An 18,293-nucleotide genomic window follows, 5' to 3' on the forward strand; every position below is an offset into this window, starting at 1 on the left:
CTATTCTCGGCGCTATTCACCTGCCTGCCTCCCTGCCCTACACTTCACAGTGAGTGTACACGAACTGGTTTAGCCTCACTCGGACCACTAATCCCCTCCTAGCCTCGCCGTCAACCCAGACAATGACTCAGAGAGACCCTGCGACCCTGTACCTTGTATGCCTGCTCCGGAAAATCCCAAATAACGTGCCCAGCCCGATAAAGAGACTATTTCCTTTTGGCTTTGCTGCTGCACACGCAGTGTGATTGTTGTTTATTTGGTTAAACAATTCTTTTGGAGATGGTCTAGCCAAGTCTTGTTTACTTTCTCAGCATTCCTGGTAAAAGCTTATCTGCTAGCCCTTGCTAATCACAGTGTTTGTAGCTACAGATTCTTAGTACAATAATCAGAAACTTTATGTCAGTAGGTAGCCAATGTTCAGAGGTTTATGTTTTCCCTCTCGCCCTTAGTTCACGATTAACATTTTTGTTTCTTTTACCTCCTCCATGGTCTGCCATTTTTGAGTGCCAAATAAATTGTTCGTTTGCACTATACCTCCGAGCCTCCGTGTGGTGTCTGCATTTGAGTCCACTTACCTGTGTCTGGCCGCCCGGTCGTGACACTCATATTGGGATCTCAGCCCTTGTAGAGCAAAATCAGGTAAAAAGATAATTCTTTGTTTTTACATTCATCAGATCCCAATCAGCCAAATAGCAAAGAGAAATTAAAAATGCATGCCATGAAAGAGTTCGGGTCTTAGGAGGGTAAATGAAAAGTGCGCTAATAGAAGACAGAAAAGATTGCATCATCACAATAGCATCAGACCGATAACTCATCAGTCAAGAGGGTAGTGGTGTCATGGTTTGGGCCTGTCTTGTGAGGCACAGAGGCTAATCATCAGTAATTTAAAAACTATTCTTCATTATATTAGAGAACAGCAAAGACTAGTGGGAAATCTCAAGAAATACTAGATCAAGTAGCAAGTATCCAAGAAAGCAGTCAGTTGCAGACAACAGATGACCCAGTAACATTTCACTGTGGAGTTTCAGAAATAGGTGATGGAAGAAAAAGACTGAGCATCTCTTCTATGCCAGCGAGAGACCCAAAGGTTCAGAAAAACAACTGCTGAAAACAAAGGTAAAAAAAAACCTGTAAACATTGATAACAGAAAGAGCTGTACACAGACAGCGAGAGAGTTTACAAACTAGATTCAGGGAGGAAAAGAATGTGAAACAGCATGAGAAGCAAAAACCCGCAGATCATAAATTATTCAGAGACAAGTTGTTTTTATAAGAGCATGAAAAAATCAGACTAGGACAACTTTAACTGAGCTGCAGCTCAACTCTGAGACAAACACTTCTATCACAGACACACTCAGCTCGCCACCCTCTTCATTTTTCCAAAGAAACACACACACACACACACACACACACACACACACACACACACACACACACATACACAAATATTCAAGGTGAGCCTGAAGATCCAGAAGAACTATCATATGCAAATAGCCCATATGTGCTGCCTGTCACTGTCTCCCAGATACTCACACACACATGGGGATATGCCTGTGTGTGTGTTTGGGTCAAAGGTCAGTTAGGATGCCTAAAGGACAAGAGGATGTTGTTCTTGAGAACTCCTTTTTACTGTACACATGGATGAACACACACATAGGTTTACAATATAATTAACCTTCCACGACCCACCTTCTGTTGCTTGCAGTATTTGTCTTCTCTTCCTGTTTTATGTTTAGAATTTTGAGAGTGTGTTTATTTATTTACAGTTCAAAGCATGATTTCCACCTCTTTTGTGTTTGGACATCAGTTTGCATTTTGCTGCTTGGTTGGAACTTTTAGTTTTAGGTTTTTTTATTTTACTGTTGCAGCTGGACTAGATATATATTGATTTGGGTGTCTGTGTAGGTTCTCAGTCAGAGTGAAAGGTCTTATCATTTCAATCACGAACTGGCTCTATGCTTTCCAAGGAACCAAGGACCCAAACGTTTGGGAATCAGTCTCGACCTTCTTTTTTTGTCATCAACAATTTTTATTTACAGGGAGTGCAGAATTATTAGGCAAGTTGTATTTTTGAGGAATAATTTTATTATTGAACAACAACCATGTTCTCAATGAACCCAAAAAACTCATTAATATCAAAGCTGAATGTTTTTGGAAGTAGTTTTTAGTTTGTTTTTAGTTTTAGCTATTTTAGGGGGATATTTGTGTGTGCAGGTGACTATTACTGTGCATAAATATTAGGCAACTTAACAAAAAACAAATATATACCCATTTCAATTATTTATTTTTACCAGTGAAACCAATATAACATCTCTACATTCACAAATATACATTTCTGACATTCAAAAACAAAACAAAAACAAATCAGCGACCAATATAGCCACCTTTCTTTGCAAGGACCCTCAAAAGCCTGCCATCCATGGATTCTGTCAGTGTTGTGATCTGTTCACCATCAACATTGTGTGCAGCAGCAACCACAGCCTCCCAGACACTGTTCAGAGAGGTGTACTGTTTTCCCTCCTTGTAAATCTCACATTTGATGATGGACCACAGGTTCTCAATGGGGTTCAGATCAGGTGAACAAGGAGGCCATGTCATTAGTTTTTCTTCTTTTATACCCGTTCTTGCCAGCCACGCTGTGGAGTACTTGGACGCATTGTCCTTCATGAAAATCACGTTTTTCTTGAAGGATGCAGACTTCTTCCTGTATCACTGCTTGAAGAAGGTGTCTTCCAGAAACTGGCAGTAGGACTGGAAGTTGAGCTTGACTCCATCCTCAACCCGAAAAGCCCCACAAGCTCATCTTTGATGATACCAGCCCAAACCAGTACTCCACCTCCACCTTGCTGGCGTCTGAGTCGGACTGGAGCTCTCTGCCCTTTACCAATCCAGCCACGGGCCCATCCATCTGGCCCATCAAGACTCACTCTCATTTCATCAGTCCATAAAACCTTAGAAAAATCAGTCTTGAGATATTTGTTGGCCCAGTCTTGACGTTTCAGCTTGTGTGTCTTGTTCAGTGGTGGTCATCTTTCAGCCTTTCTTACCTTGGCCATGTCTCTGAGTATTGCACACCTTGTGCTTTTGGGCACTCCAGTGATGTTGCAGCTCTGAAATATGGCCAAACTGGTGGCATCTTGGCAGCTGCACGCTTGACTTTTCTCAGTTCATGGGCAGTTATTTTGCGCCTTGGTTTTTACACACGCTTCTTGCGACCCTGTTGACTATTTTGAATGAGACGCTTGATTGTTCGATGATCACGCTTCAGAAGCTTTGCAATTTTGAGACTGCTGCATCCCTCTGCAAGATATCTCACTATTTTTGACTTTTCTGAGCCTGTCAAGTCCTTCTTTTGACCCATTTTGCCAAAGGAAAGGAAGTTGCCTAATAATTATGCACACCTGATATAGGGTGTTGATGTCATTAGACCACACCCCTTCTCATTACAGAGATGCACATCACCTAATATGCTTAATTGGTAGTAGGCTTTCGAGCCTATACAGCTTGGAGTAAGACAACATGCATGAAGAGGATGATGTGGACAAAATACTCATTTGCCTAATAATTCTTCACTCCCTGTATTTCATTTTAAACTTCAATAACCGAACTTAAGGATAACTACATAAATAAATAGTTAATAATAACAAACAAACAAAAACAAAACAACAACAAAAAAAACCAAACAAAAAAACAAAAAAAACAAACAAAAAAAACAAAAAAAACCTCGACCTTCTGCATCTCATGTTAAAGTGAAGGTGGTTCCTATAGTCTGCAGGTTTGCTTGATTCCATTTCATAGACCTGCTAAATTTCCTTAGGGAATTATAAAGTACTTCTGATAAACTGAAGGGTGTTCCTCACAAAGTGCAAGCCAATAAATCTGTTACCTTCACTTAAGCTGTTTTCACACTTGCATAATTTAGTAAGTTTAAAACAAACTGGTTTGTTTTCCCCCACGGAGGGGTTCATTCATGCAGATGTGAAGATGGTAACCACACACTGGTGAGGAACAAGACAACTGCACCGAGAACGTTTGAAGTAGGTGTTCTTGGTCCAGTTCCAAGCAAACTCCAAAACAGTTCATTTAAGTTGAGAAGATGATCCTGTCATGATGGCAGATCTGGCAGGACCCAAAGAGTACAGACAGCAGTACTCAATAGCAAAAAGTTTATTGAACCTTAGTCATTTATAGAGGGGTTTAGGGTGCGATTGAGCGAGACCCTTTGGGTCTTGTGAGTCCTCAGGGATGTTATGGTCCATTCCAGAAAATGAGTTCAGCATGAGTGGAAAGAGAGTGGTGAAGTCTTCCTTTCGGAAGGTTGGGGGTGGAATGGGGTCAATGCTAACTTTATTGTCCCCAGTGGGAAATTGATTTGCAGTCTGTCCATACACAGAGACACAAAAAAACACAGCAGCCACAAAAAAATCATTAATTAATTTAAAAAGAATCCCAGAGAGAACAGCCCAAATTTTATCATAAACAAAGTGCAATGTGCATGGCAACAACCCTCCTTATAGTGTTATTAACCATGATAATAGCAGCAGGTACAAAAGACAGTCTATGTCTCTGGGTCTTCACTGCAGGCATTTTATACAAGAAGCAGTGCGTCGGTCGATCGGGTTCCTGGGATCTTCTGGTGGAAAGCGGGCAGGCAGGTGAGTGGCTGGTACGAGAGGTTTCCTCCTGAGATGGTGAGGCCAGAGAGGATATGTGGGGCTCTGATCCAAATGAACCTGATGAGGACTCTCAGGTGAAGGTGTCACGGTCCTTGGAATCTAGGGTTTATGTGTTTTCTGGTTTCGAAGATTCTTTGATTTAGTATTATTCGTGGTGTTTTCTAGTTTCTTAGTTATTTTCTGTCGTTTCTAGGATTTAGGTTTTGTTTCTGTGCCTCTCCCGTGTTCCATATATCACATCTAGTCACCCTTGTCTCTATGTTCTTGTGTCTCCTGTGTTCTCCTTCTGTCTCCATAGTCAGTTATGTTCTCATGTCTGCTCTTCCTCAGTCCCAGTGCCAAGCCGGCGTCTTCAGTGTGTCTCATATTTCCGGTTTTACTTTGAGTCTTGTGCCCTGTGTTAGTGTGCTTAGATTTCCTTCCTCCCGTCTCGTTATGTTTGATGTCTCCCAGCTGTGTTCCCCATGTGTTTCTACTTTCCTTGTTACCCGTCTGTTCAGTTCAGTTCAGTTCAGTTCATTTTTATTTCAAACATTTCAAACATGAGCCTTCACAATCATTACAATATATTATTCCATTATTTGTTTGAAAAGGAGTAGGCAGAAGTATTTACTTATTTGTCCCTACCCCCTCAAGTTTTACCTCTCATTCATTTAAAAAAATTTTTTATAGTCTTAAATTAAACAAACAACATATGAAACAAAAGTAAAACAAAACAAAACATACATAAATCAAAAACAAGAAATTAGCAAGCCCCACCACAGTATAGTTTCTTTCATATGAAAAATACAGAAGGTGTATATTTGCAGATACACAAATTATGGAAAAACAAACAACCAAAACAAAACAAACACAAAAAAAAAAAAAACCCAAAAAAGAACCACAACACCATTACCAGCCACATTACCGTCCTGGGTTAACCCTGTTTTCTTCATTGTTATACTTATTTAAAATCAGGTTTTTATATTTTACTTTAAATTGTTTTATGTTTTTACTGTCTTTTATTTCTTCTGTTAGACTGTTCCATAATTTAACTCCTGCAATTGAGATAGACATCGTTCTTAAAGTTGTTCTAGCACTTTGTATTTTTAAATTCCATTTCCCTCTTAAGTTATACCCACCTTCTCTTTCTATGAACAATTTACAGATTTCTTTTGGAAGCAATTTATTTCTTACTTTATACATTATTTGCGCTGTTTTAAGCTTCACCAAGTCTTTCTAGCTTGCATTTTGACAAAGAGTGCATTTGTATGGTCCCTGTACCCCACATTATTTATTAATCTAATGGCCCTTTTCTGTATTACAGTTATTGTTTGTGTGTTACTTTTGTATGTGTTTCCCCAGACCTCTACACAGTAGCTCATATATGGCAGTAGTAAAGCACAGTATAAAATGTGCAGTGCTTTCTGATCCAGCATATGCTTTGCTTTCCCCAGGACGGCAATGCCCCGTGCCAGTTTCCCCCGAACATAAGTAATATGTGGCTTCCAACAGAGCTTGTGGTCAATGATCACCCCAAGAAATTTTATTTCATTTACTCTTTCTAAATATACATTGTCAACACATATTTCTACTTTGATGTTTTTCTTTTGGTTTCCAAACAACATAAATTTGGTTTTATCTAGATTCAATGATAATTTATTTATATCAAACCACTTCTTTAATTTCGTTAATTCCTGTGTGATCATCTCCAAAACCCGTGGCAATTCCACACCTGAACACAGTATATTTGTGTCATCTGCAAATATTATAAACTTTAAAATCTCCGATACTCTGCAGATATCATTTAAGTACATAATAAACATTTTTGGACCCAGTACTGAACCTTGAGGCACTCCACAAGCTATATCCATCAAATTAGATTTATATTCATTTATTTGTACATATTGTTGCCTATTCCCAACATAGCTTTTTAACCATTCCAAAACCACTCCGCTAAACCCGTACTTTTCCACTTTTTTTAATAGAATTTCATGATTAACAGTATCAAATGCCTTCTTTAGATCTAAGAAAACGCCGAGCGCATACCTCTTATTATCCATACATTCCGTTATCTTTTCCATTAAATCTATCAATGCCAAAGCTGTTGATCTGTTGCTTCTGAACCCATACTGACTATCTGTCATTAATTCATATTTTTCCACAAAACTGTCAAATCTTTTTATGAAAAGTTTTTTCCAGTATCTTAGAGAACTGGGAGAGTATTGACACTGGTCTATAGTTTGTAAAATGATGCCTTTCACCGGTTTTGTAAATGGGAATAACTTTAGCAACTTTCATTTTTTGTGGAAAAACCCCTTTTTGAAATGACAAGTTGAATATATATTTTAATGGTTTTACAATACCATCAATAACTGTCTTTACTGTTACCATATCAATATCATTCCAGTCTGTACTGGTTTTGTTCTTAAGTCCTCTAACTATGTCATAAATCTCTTTCTCTTCCACTGCTCTTAAAAACATTGAGCTACTATTCCTTTCAATATTTTCACCAGTGTCCCTTTCTATTCCATCAACCTTTATTTCTTCTGCCAGTTTTGGCCCTATGTTTACAAAGAATTCATTAAAGCCATTTACTATCTCTTCCATGTTATTAATACTTCTTGTCCCTTCTATAAAGTACCCAGGGTAATCATTATTCCTTGATTCATTTTTGATTATACTGTTTAATACATTCCATATATCTCTTGTGTTATATTTATTGTGTTCTAACCTTTTAATGTAATACTCTCTTTTACAAGATCTCATTATATTAGTTAATTTATTTTTGTAAGTTTTATACTTCCTTTCAGTTTCTATTGTTCTCTTTTTTATGAATTCTCGATATAGGGTATTCTTTTTTTTGCTGGCATTTTGTAGTCCTTTAGTCATCCATGGTCTTCCTGCATAGTTGTGTTTCCTATTGATTTCAATTACTGGGCAGTTTTTATCAAGTAATGTGTTAAATGTTCTTAAAAATCCTTCGTAAGCTTTATTAACTTCTGTTTGTTCATATATAATATTCCAATCTTGCTTTAAAAGTTCATTTCTAAGACAATTTAATGTCTTCTCTGTTCTTATTCTTTTGTAAATAATCTTATGTCCATCATTGTTCACTTTATAATGGCAATTATAAGATGCAAAGACTGGTAAATGGTCACTTATATCATTGATTAACAGCCCACTTTTTATATTTCCTTCTATTATATTTGTAAATATATTATCTAATAGAGTTGCACAATGTTGATGATGATGATGTTATTCTGGTCGGTCTTGTTATCAGTGGAAATAAACCCATGCTGTACATGGAATCAATAAATTCTTCTGTACTCTTATTATGATTTGGATTCAATAAGTCAATATTAAAGTCCCCACAAATAAACATTCTTTTCTGATTTATATTTGTAAATAAGTCCTCCATTTTATCTTTACATATCTCAATCTTAGATCCTGGTGTTCTATATATACAACTGACAATTAGGTTTTTCCTTTTTTCCATACTTATTTCCACTGATAAACATTCCATCACTCCATCAATAACAGTTGTTATTCTTCCCATTCTTTCGTACTTTAGGTTTTTATCAAAAGTACGAAAGAATGGGAAGAATGACAACTGTTATTGTCTGTGTATTTAAGACTTTTGTCTTCCTCTACTTGTTGTTGCGTTGTCTCGTGTTGCTGTGTGTTCTCCTGCGGTCCTCATGTCCCTCCTTGCTTCTAGCTCTCAGCTGTCTAGTTTCTTAGTTTCTTATTTTTTAGTTCCTAGTATCTAGTCAAGGGCAATTAACAAATAGTGGAAGGAAAGACAAACCTGTTCATGTCCAACTCTGATCTTGCCCAATTACAAGGTGTTTATTGCAAGGTTGAGCTAAACACCATCTTGCAGTCAATGTATACTGTGCACTCATGAATGTACCATAGACCTGATTATATATAAACACAGCACCTTCATCCTGTATTTATATTTTTGATACTCCTACTCCAGACTTATCAAGTCTGTAAGTGGGCTGAACATTCCCACGGGATTTGTAGTGAGGCATTTGCTTGGAGTTCATCAGGAGAGTCCTTGGTGTAAAAAGGAACCATATCACATTAAAAAGCTACAAGGTTACAAAGCCATCAAACGATTTGACCAAAAGTGAAGGATCTACAGGTGAGAAAACCCTCTGAAACCACTCATTTTAAAACACGTGAAGTTGGCTGAAATATTTCATTAGGTGCTCAGAATGCCAAAATCCAAATAAATTCCAGAGTAGATAACGAAAAAGGGAATTAAATATTGTACAGTGTCAAGAGAGGTGGGATTTAATTTTACCTCTCATTACATATTGAGAGACGGTGAAAGAACTTTTATGTTTTAAAGTGATACAGAGTGCCACAGCAGAGGCCATCTGTGAGTTTGCTCATAGTAAATCATGTTTGATTCTTGATCAAAAATATAACCAAGGTCTTATTTATATGAAAAATGAGAAATGCAGGTTGAGTAATTAAAATTATTCCAATCAGATTCGACCTTGGCAGATTAGTGTCTGTGTGCTGAGACTGGCTGCAGGAATGTGAAAGATAGGACATCTGTCTCTGATAACTGATAAACACATAATCCTAATTTGGATACATAATTTTATATATGCTTAATACTGATGAGAATATAATCAAGTGTAAGTTTGACCAATATAACAAAGAAGAAAGTGTAATCTGTGAAGTGATCCCAATAACAAGCCTCTCACTGCGGTTCGGTACAGAGGAAAGATGACCTTGGAGGCTGTCAGTGAGACGGAGGGAGGGGAGGACAGAGTGAGACACCAAGGAGACACGAGTCTCAAAGAATCTCTGACTTTATAATATGATTTGAAAAAGAAGTTATACTGAATATATTGTGACTGACAATCACACAGTCATAAAAAGAAAAAGGGAGAAAAAACAAGCTTATTGATTAAAATCATGTTGGATATTCATGAGGCTGAGCTAATGATGAATCCTGTTGAAGTCAAAAGTACAAACTGAATGAAACATGAAGGAAAGTATATCCATACGTGATGAAGGTAATGATAGATCACGTTAAAATACAACATACCAAAGAAGAAAATGCAATAAAGTGATATTAATGTTTGAATTTTGATTGAACTCAGCATTAGCTCGGAGTAGGTTAAGTAGAAAAGTATAATTACAGTGATTCGATCATGTGACTATTAGTATTTGATTTGGCTTTTGCATTGCTCCTGCTAAATTGTGGACATTCCCTTTTGAACACCTTGTGAAACAGTAAAGGTAAAAAGCTGTGTATTATTATAGCACCACTCAAAGGGTTCTTACAGGTTACTGTTGCCTTAAAAAATAATAAGATCCCTGAGGCCTAGTTTTCCAGGCCACTAACTTTGAGCCAGTTAGTTACAAAGTACACAGATTTAGAAGAAAGCTGCTGATAATGGGCATGACCGAGGGGACGACTTTACCAGAGGGCAACCCTGGCGAGCATGGCCAGGGATCGACGCAAGGAGGACTAAGAAGCCGTTAGAGCTGGGCGACTCTCTTCTCCAGCTCTATCCAAGCTCTACATTGCCTACTGGGTAACACTCATAGGATCAGAGATTCTGACTTTTTAAGCAGCGAGCCAGTTCCAGACCTTCCTGTTTTGGGGGTGCCTGGCTGAGAGTCTATATTAGTAAAGACTGAAACAAGCAAGAGACTATAAAGTTGGAAACTTTTCCATTTTTCAGAAAATGACACACCAAAACTTCACAGTGCTGCCAAGTGTTCTAATGATTATTGAATGCTTCATTCCAGATAGTTCACGTGTACCTGAATGAATTAAATCCAACGACCTCACCGTGGTTGCAGATTTCCATGAAACTAATCTAACTAATCACCCCAGAGCATCTACAGTGTGTCATAACTGTTGTTACCCACCTTTCTTTCCTTTGCTCGTAACAGAAATCTTTCCAAGGTCAAAATCAAGTTTTTCACAAGGATGAATTGTTACATGCGGTATGAATACACATCACATGTTCACACAGTGCATCTGTATGTGCAGTGTGTTGGTGTGTCTGGTGCAGACAGACAGACTTTTAATATTTGATTAGCTGCCAGATGGCACAGTAGAGCTCCTAATAACCATCTTTAATAAAGGTAGTCAAGCGTACTTGTGTGTGCGTGTGTGTGTGTTCGTCGCTGGTGGGTTGTGGGGTTCCTGCGATCAAAGAAGCCACTCCAATGGCAGACACACGTCGAGAGCCAGACGCACACATCAATAATTCATCAAAACACACACACACATACATCCACGCGCGCACACAGACACATCGAGTCGGTGCCAAAAATGGGGGCTTATGCTGAAACAGAAGCTGTAACTAATGCTATATCATTAAAGCAGCTGATTCATATTCATTCATACTGCCAGGCTGGAACTGGAACAAAAGTTGAGATAATCTTTTTAGTTATTTATGAATTAAGTCATTAGTTTATTTGGAGAGCTTGCTGTCTTTTTGCTCTTTGGGCAGTTTTAGCCCAAGGAGGATTTTTTTTAAGTCTTAATTTAAATGTAACTTTTATTTGCAAGTAAGTTTTACTGAAGTTACTGAAGGGCAGTACAGTAGTTTCCTCCAGGTACTCCGGCTTCCTCCCACAGTCCAAACACATGCAGTTTGTGGGGATAGGTTAATTGATTAGTCTAAATTGCCGATAGGTGTGAATGGTTGTTTGTCTCTGTGTGTTGGCCCTGCGACAGACCTGTCCAGGGTGGACCCCGCCTCTCACTCTATGACAGCTGGGATAAGCTCCAGCGCCCCCTGCGGCCCTGAAAAGGATAAGCGGAAGTGAATGAATGGATGGATTTTACTGAAGTTGCAAAGCTTGCCAGGACTAGAGCTATATCATTAATTAAACAACATGAAACTAGTCAAGGTAGAGATTATTATTAAGGCCAGGAAATGATACAGTTTCCTCAGAGGGCTTAGCATAGCACACGACACCTTCTGCTCTAAAACTCGTGCATGAGGAAAAACTCGTCAGAAATGAAAGAAAAGCAGGTCGCTCTTCTAAACTGACAGATGCAGCATACAAAACAGATCATCACAGTCTAATTACAATTGGCGCAATCAGGATCACAGATTAGAAATAATTAGAGTAAATCCAGGTGTCTGTCTAACACAAGTTCATTTTAGCAACAACAGTGGATTTAAACTCAACCAGCAAAACTAAATGACTTGTTTTTTAATCATCTTTGTCAGACACAGACATAGATGCTTTCTGAGACAATGGCTGCAAGACCAGTTGTATAATAATATGGAAAGATATGCATAGCTGGACTGAAATGATGATTCAGGCCGGGAATTTGACTCACAAGCTTCTCTTTTCATAAATCCACAAAATCCTTAATTAAAATGGGAGAGCAGTTATGATCAGTCTGCTATATTTATTTGTGAGGACATGTATACCAGTTATTTTACAAAAAGCCTATCTATGGGTGGGTCTACAGTTTTAAAGGTATGGCTGTGACCAGAAAAATTGATTTTTATTTGTGAAATTTTCTTAATTAATAATTAATTCTAAATATAAGACCTGTGTTTAGGGTATGGAAGATTTACTATAAGTCTTATCACATGTTCACAGTAATGTCATTAGTTCTACGGCATATTTGTTAAATGAATATTAAAATCCCAAAGCTGCTTTTCTTTGCTTTTTAATGCGTGTATGATTACAAAAATCTTATCCTGTCCCCAAATCAGAAATTTAGCAACTTTAAAATAAAATTGATGGTGGTTTTACTGTTTTAGTCCCAGCCAAGACATTTTCATATTCAACAGGGTTTCATTAACAGAATCCAATATGTGGTACTAATACACCGACACCTAAATATTTAATTTGCTATGAATCATGATGCGGTAAGAATGCAGGTGTGTGAGCAGCGCTCAAGAGAAAAACTCACATCTGAAATAAAGTGTAAGGCTAATTTTCTTTAATGAAAAACACTTGTTAACTTGAATGTCCAAAGAATGCCTTCTGCTGTATTTATAACAGTATATACGGTGCATCTAGTTTCCCCCTGAGAATGAGAAAACAACATTATGAATGCACTCAGTGGGTGCTTTAGGTATTGGAACTGACACTGCAATATGTAAATGTTTTAGTGCTCTGAATTTTTTCATATATTGTTAACACAATAAAGAAAATGTCAAAATGAGCCATTTAGACTGAGTGTAAATGTCTGCATTCAGTGTTTTCTTTTGTTTTTTGTTATCTCCAAAGTCTTTTTAAGCGTCATCCTCCTTTCCACCAGAGCGATGTCAGGAGGTAACAATTACAACTTCAGGCTCCCTTGTCTCAATCAAGGTTTTTTCTTCTTAAGGGGAAAAATCCAAACCTACACAGCACTGTGCAAAAAAGTGGGGGAAAGCTAACGGTGGCTATGCTACCTTCGGATGCACCGGCTACAGGGACCTGGCTAACTACGGATTTTTCAAGGGAAGGCAGGTCTCCAATTCAGCGATCCTGGTATCCAGAGCAGCAAACAGGGTACATTTATTACAAGTATCGTTAATACTAACAGAGGTCAAGGAGTAACTAAACATCTGGCACAATGAGAAGGAAAATGCAGGAGGGACAGCTGAGGCAGCCATACTGCTAGCGAGCTATGAGCTAAACTAAGCTAGCTTAGCTAAACCACGTTCTTAGCATCTAACCATAAAGCTCCAGGCTCTGGTTGCCTAGGTGACGCTCTAATGTATTTACTGCCAGGTCATGGGAAAATCTTTGCTGTCACTGTTTGTTGCTTCAGTGTCACGCCTGAAAGTTGAGAAAATTTGCCCACTGTCACTTGAAGTTGCAGAATGTCATTCACCTTCAGCGGTCTTTGATTGCCACATTGCAGCAAACTGTACACAGTAGCACCACCACGTAGCACATCATTATATACCAGCTAGCCCAACTTCAGTAACCCTACAAACGTCACTGCTGTTTAGTTTTCTGTCTTCATTTATGTTGGAAGTGATAGCAGAGCTGTACGTTTGAATTTTTCAGAAATCTCTCAGTCAGAACATGTTATATCATGTTTAGGTGGAAACTAGCGAGCTAACTTCCTGCTAACTTCTAACTCTGTTAAATGTAATAAATTCTGTGTTCATGGATGTTAAACTTAATTGTTACACCTGGTAAAGCAGCAATGCTGATCATTTTATTAAAGATGAAAGAATTTAGACAGTTTGACTCTCAGTGATGCTGCAGTGTTTGTTTGACTTCTGGACCTGAAGCAGAGTTTGGACCCGGAAATGGCTAATGACGTCAGACTTAAAGACCGGATAGCTGAACAACCTTATGTAAAAAACAGCTGCATTATTTCACATGTTAGAAAACCACATTAAACTTGAGCTAAACTGTTTTAGTTGTGTGACTCTACAAGTCTTTGGGTTGGCCTGAGTTTAAAAATGGTAGAAAGCATAGTGACATTAAACAGTTTTAAAATTATGGATTTTCCATAGATTTAACTCATCTGATAATCCTAGTTAGCCCAGCCCATTTTCATCTTGTTATCATACTGCTCAAATCCCCAGTCTGTATGTAGGTATAAGTGATTGACAAATTGGTAGCGTATGAGTGTGTGTTGTTCTTCTCAGTGAAAACTCATCTTTGTGACATCTAGGCTATGTCCACACGTACCCGGGTATTTTTAAAAACGCAGATTTTTCTGTGCGTTTGCACCTTTCGTCCACACGTAAACGGCGTTTTTGGTCACTGAAAACGCAGATTTTTAAAAACTCCGGCCAGGGTGGATATTTTTGAAAACTCAGTTTTTGCATTTACGTGTGGACGAGAAAAACGGAGAAAACGGAGAAAACTCAGAAAACGCAGCGTCAAAGGTGTGCGCATTTTTTGACGTCACAGTGTGCATCACGTTATTGTTTCGGTGAAATGAATTTCTACAATACTGTTACTGTTAATTGTTCTCTCTGCAGTGTTTAAATGCTTACATATACACACACAGTTACTGTCCCTCCACACATATGACTCGGTTCTGCTTCTATGCCCCAGCTTTGTTTACTTTTTCCCACCGAGGCTTCTAGACTTCTGATTGGCCAACATTTCTGCACGGTTAGGAATATATCGCCACCTGTTGCTTTGGCGTGTTCCTAGCAGCGTTTTCCTTCATTTCTGCCTTCACATGTGGACGGGATTATTTTTTAAAACGAAAACGGAAAATCTCAGTTTTCAAAAATACCTGTGTACGTGTGGACGTTGCCCTAATTTCAAAGAAATCAACATGGACAAATCAAGATGCTTATGCTAAGGCTTCACAACGGGATTGCCCTAACCAGTGAGTGGTGTCATTGTGAAAACGTATTTAATCCTTTTCTGATTTATTTCCTTTTTATTGCATACTTCTCACTCTTACATGATTAAGATGAATGAGCAAATTTGAATATAACACAAAGATAACCCAAGTAAATACCATACAGTTTTTAAAATAGGGTTTTATTTATCAGGGTGAAAAAAGGTCTCCAAACCTATGTTCTGCTATGAATACATCAGGCTTAGCATAATTATGTACTTGAAAAGATTTGCCTTATAAAATTATAATGAATTATCATGTAAGTCAGAAACAATGAATAATGTGTTAACAAATACACAAAATAACAATTTGTTATAATTTGGGTTCATAAAGATTTTTTAAGTGCAAAAATCAAACCCATGAATATCACACTTTGTGTGTTGGCTTTGTAATCATTGTCTTGTAAAATCTTCCTTGTGACTGAGGTTGAATGAGCCTGAAGGGCCTCAGGCCCCGATGACGAGACGACAGCTGCATTGAAAGAGAAAAACACTGACAAACACTCGGCTGACGTGAGAATATATTTAACAGGTTTATCATTGACATTAAATGAGTGAGTGGCATTGTAGATGGAGACAAATGCTCTACCTCCTGAGCTACAGAGCAGCTGTTGATCGGAAGGTTGGTGGTTCGATCCCTGGCTCCCCCAGTTTGCATGCCAAATATCCTTGGGCAAGATACTAACCCCAACTTGGTCTCCGATGCATCCATCGGAGTATGAATGCGTATAAATGATAGTTAGAAAGCACTCACTGTATAGATAGTAGTGCTTGTGTAAATGGGTGTGTATTAGGGCTGCACGATTTTGCATAAAATGAGAATCACGATTTTTTGCTTAGAATTGAGATCACGATTCTCTCACAATTTTCTTTTCCAGTATAAATATTTATTGCACTTATTAACTGCACATCAACTTCGTAACAGTTGAGACTGAACATAAAAACAATAAATAAACATAAAAACAACAAATGTCTCACATTTTGCAAAATGTTGTACTGCTTGAAATTCCGTCTCCACCGTTGCTCGACACTGCGTGTATAGAGCAGGTAGAGCAACAATAGAAAAATAGTTGCGGGACGGCACTGTGTAGCGTTTGTCTAGGGTGTTGATCATTTTCCTAAATCCTTCGTTTTGCACAGTGTTGATGGGAGTCAGGTGATAAGTGATAGCCTCCGTAATTTCTTTGTGCCTGCGGGAGTTTGACGTGTATAGGGAAGCGCTGTATAAGGTTCCCGTTATTGATGTTTGGGTGGTTGACCGGGACGGATTTTCTCCTGTCACTTTCTCGTCATCCCTGACGTGCTCTCCGTTGTTTGTTCCCTGCTAATTTTAGCAGCCAGCTTCTGTATCACGTGGTATAAGGCTCCGCCCTTGTCATTTGTTGAGCAGGAAGAGTGAGCGCTTGTTTTTATGCAGATTACGTCCCGGATCAAAATGCGGTACAATCGTCATCGTCTTTTTTTTTTTTTAAATCGTTGTCATTTGGAAATGAGATCGCACATAAGTATGAATCGAGATTGCGATTTTCTAACGATTAATCGTGCAGCCCTAGTGTGTATGGGGTGAATGTGGCGTGTTGTATAGCGCGCTTTGAGTACTCCAGGAGAGTAGAAAAGTGCTATATAAGAACCAGTCCATTTACCATTTACAAAGGTTCGTGCAAGAGACATTTCATTTTTATTCCACACCCACCCTATAAGATGTGTTGCTATTGTGTGTGTGTGTGTGTACATGTCGGCTGTGGGGTGAAGCTGTGGGGGTTTGTGGTTGTCAGTCAGTATTAACTTTCATCAGAAGGCAAGTTAGCCAAGGTTGGATTAGCTTCAGCAGCGAACACTTCTGCTTAATAGCATTTGCCAGCATGCTGCCTGTTAGTAACCCTGTTCATAAACAAAACGTTACCTACACAGTGGTCAACTCCTTGGGCAACCATGTGCTGTGTTCAGGATCTTTGATGTAATTTAATTGGTTAACAGCTGCACTGGAAAATCTGGCCAATTGTGATTAGATTGTCTGACGTCTTCACTGGTGTTTCTCTCAACTTATAGCACAAACAAGCAAAGTGAAGCATCTCATCCGACTGAGCAAAGTAATGCAGTCACAAAAAGAACCAGAATGCAGTGTTTTTAATGTGCTCCTAACATATGACACAAGATTCTTAGTAACTATATGTTTTCTATTTTAATACATTCATTCTCTTTGGATGCGAAAAACACATTTCCTTTCCAGCTGATAGAAACAATTTCACAATGTCCCACTTTAACAGGAGATGCTCAGTGACAATGACAAAATTATAAATTAACATTTTTCATTGCCTCCTTTGTCTTGCATGGAGTCATGGTCCTTCACACGCCTCTTTTGCTAATTGCAGAAAATATCCTCACTTCTTGGAATGCACGCAGACATAATAAATTCTAAATAATAGGTCCAATGTCATCTGTCTTAGTTTTTTCCTACTGCGTTAAACACCATGACATGAATATGGTAATGCAGCCGTTTCCAAAGCAGTTTGTTGAAAAGCAGTGATAACTTTCAGGTGAAGGTTAGCAGGGAGCTGGAGGCAGTGGTAGGACTTTGATCCAGCTTGTACAGATGGGGGTCATTCTTGAATGAGGCTAGTCTCACTCGGGAGTGCAGATTTATTAAGAACAAATCTCCACCTAGATAACTGTTAACAGATATTAACATTTTATTTCATTTCAGAAGCACTTTCGTGACTACCCCTGTGTTGGCTGTGTGCCCCTTGATCCATTCCAGAGAAAAGTCAGAGCAATGAGAGTGTGTGTGTGTGTGTGTGTTGTGGGCTATAGCAGTGGCAAAGTGACATTTCCTTAGCTGGTGGAGCAGTAGAGCTGAACGCTTACTTGGGTGTGACTTACCAGAGTGTAGCTGCTATAATAAAGATCTGTGAAGACGGCTTGAGTCCGCTCTGACCTCCATTACTGTGTAATTGTGGGTGCCTGGGGAGCTGCTCCAACAACATTATCCCCGATGTCACACCTGAAGGTGAACCTGCAAGGAAGCTGACAAAGCTCTTACAAACTTCAAACCTCTCCAGAAAGACATGAAATGGGACACGGGGTGAAAAGCCACATAAGAGAACGCTGCCACGCCAAACGTTCTTCACATTCGTCGTAGGCGTCGCTAAATTGTTTGCAGAGAATGGAGGTGCCTAAATTTAGAACACAGGAGACCAGGGTGCAACTGAAACTTGGAACTGCAACTTGGGTTCTGCTGTAGAGTCCACTTAATAACCTCACCATTCAGAGGCATTTTCGTGCGTGTAGTTAGCTTACTCTGGTCCACATCAGTGTGAGT

Source organism: Neolamprologus multifasciatus, chromosome 1 (assembly GCF_963576455.1).
Source record: "Neolamprologus multifasciatus chromosome 1, fNeoMul1.2, whole genome shotgun sequence".
NCBI lineage: Eukaryota > Metazoa > Chordata > Actinopteri > Cichliformes > Cichlidae > Neolamprologus > Neolamprologus multifasciatus.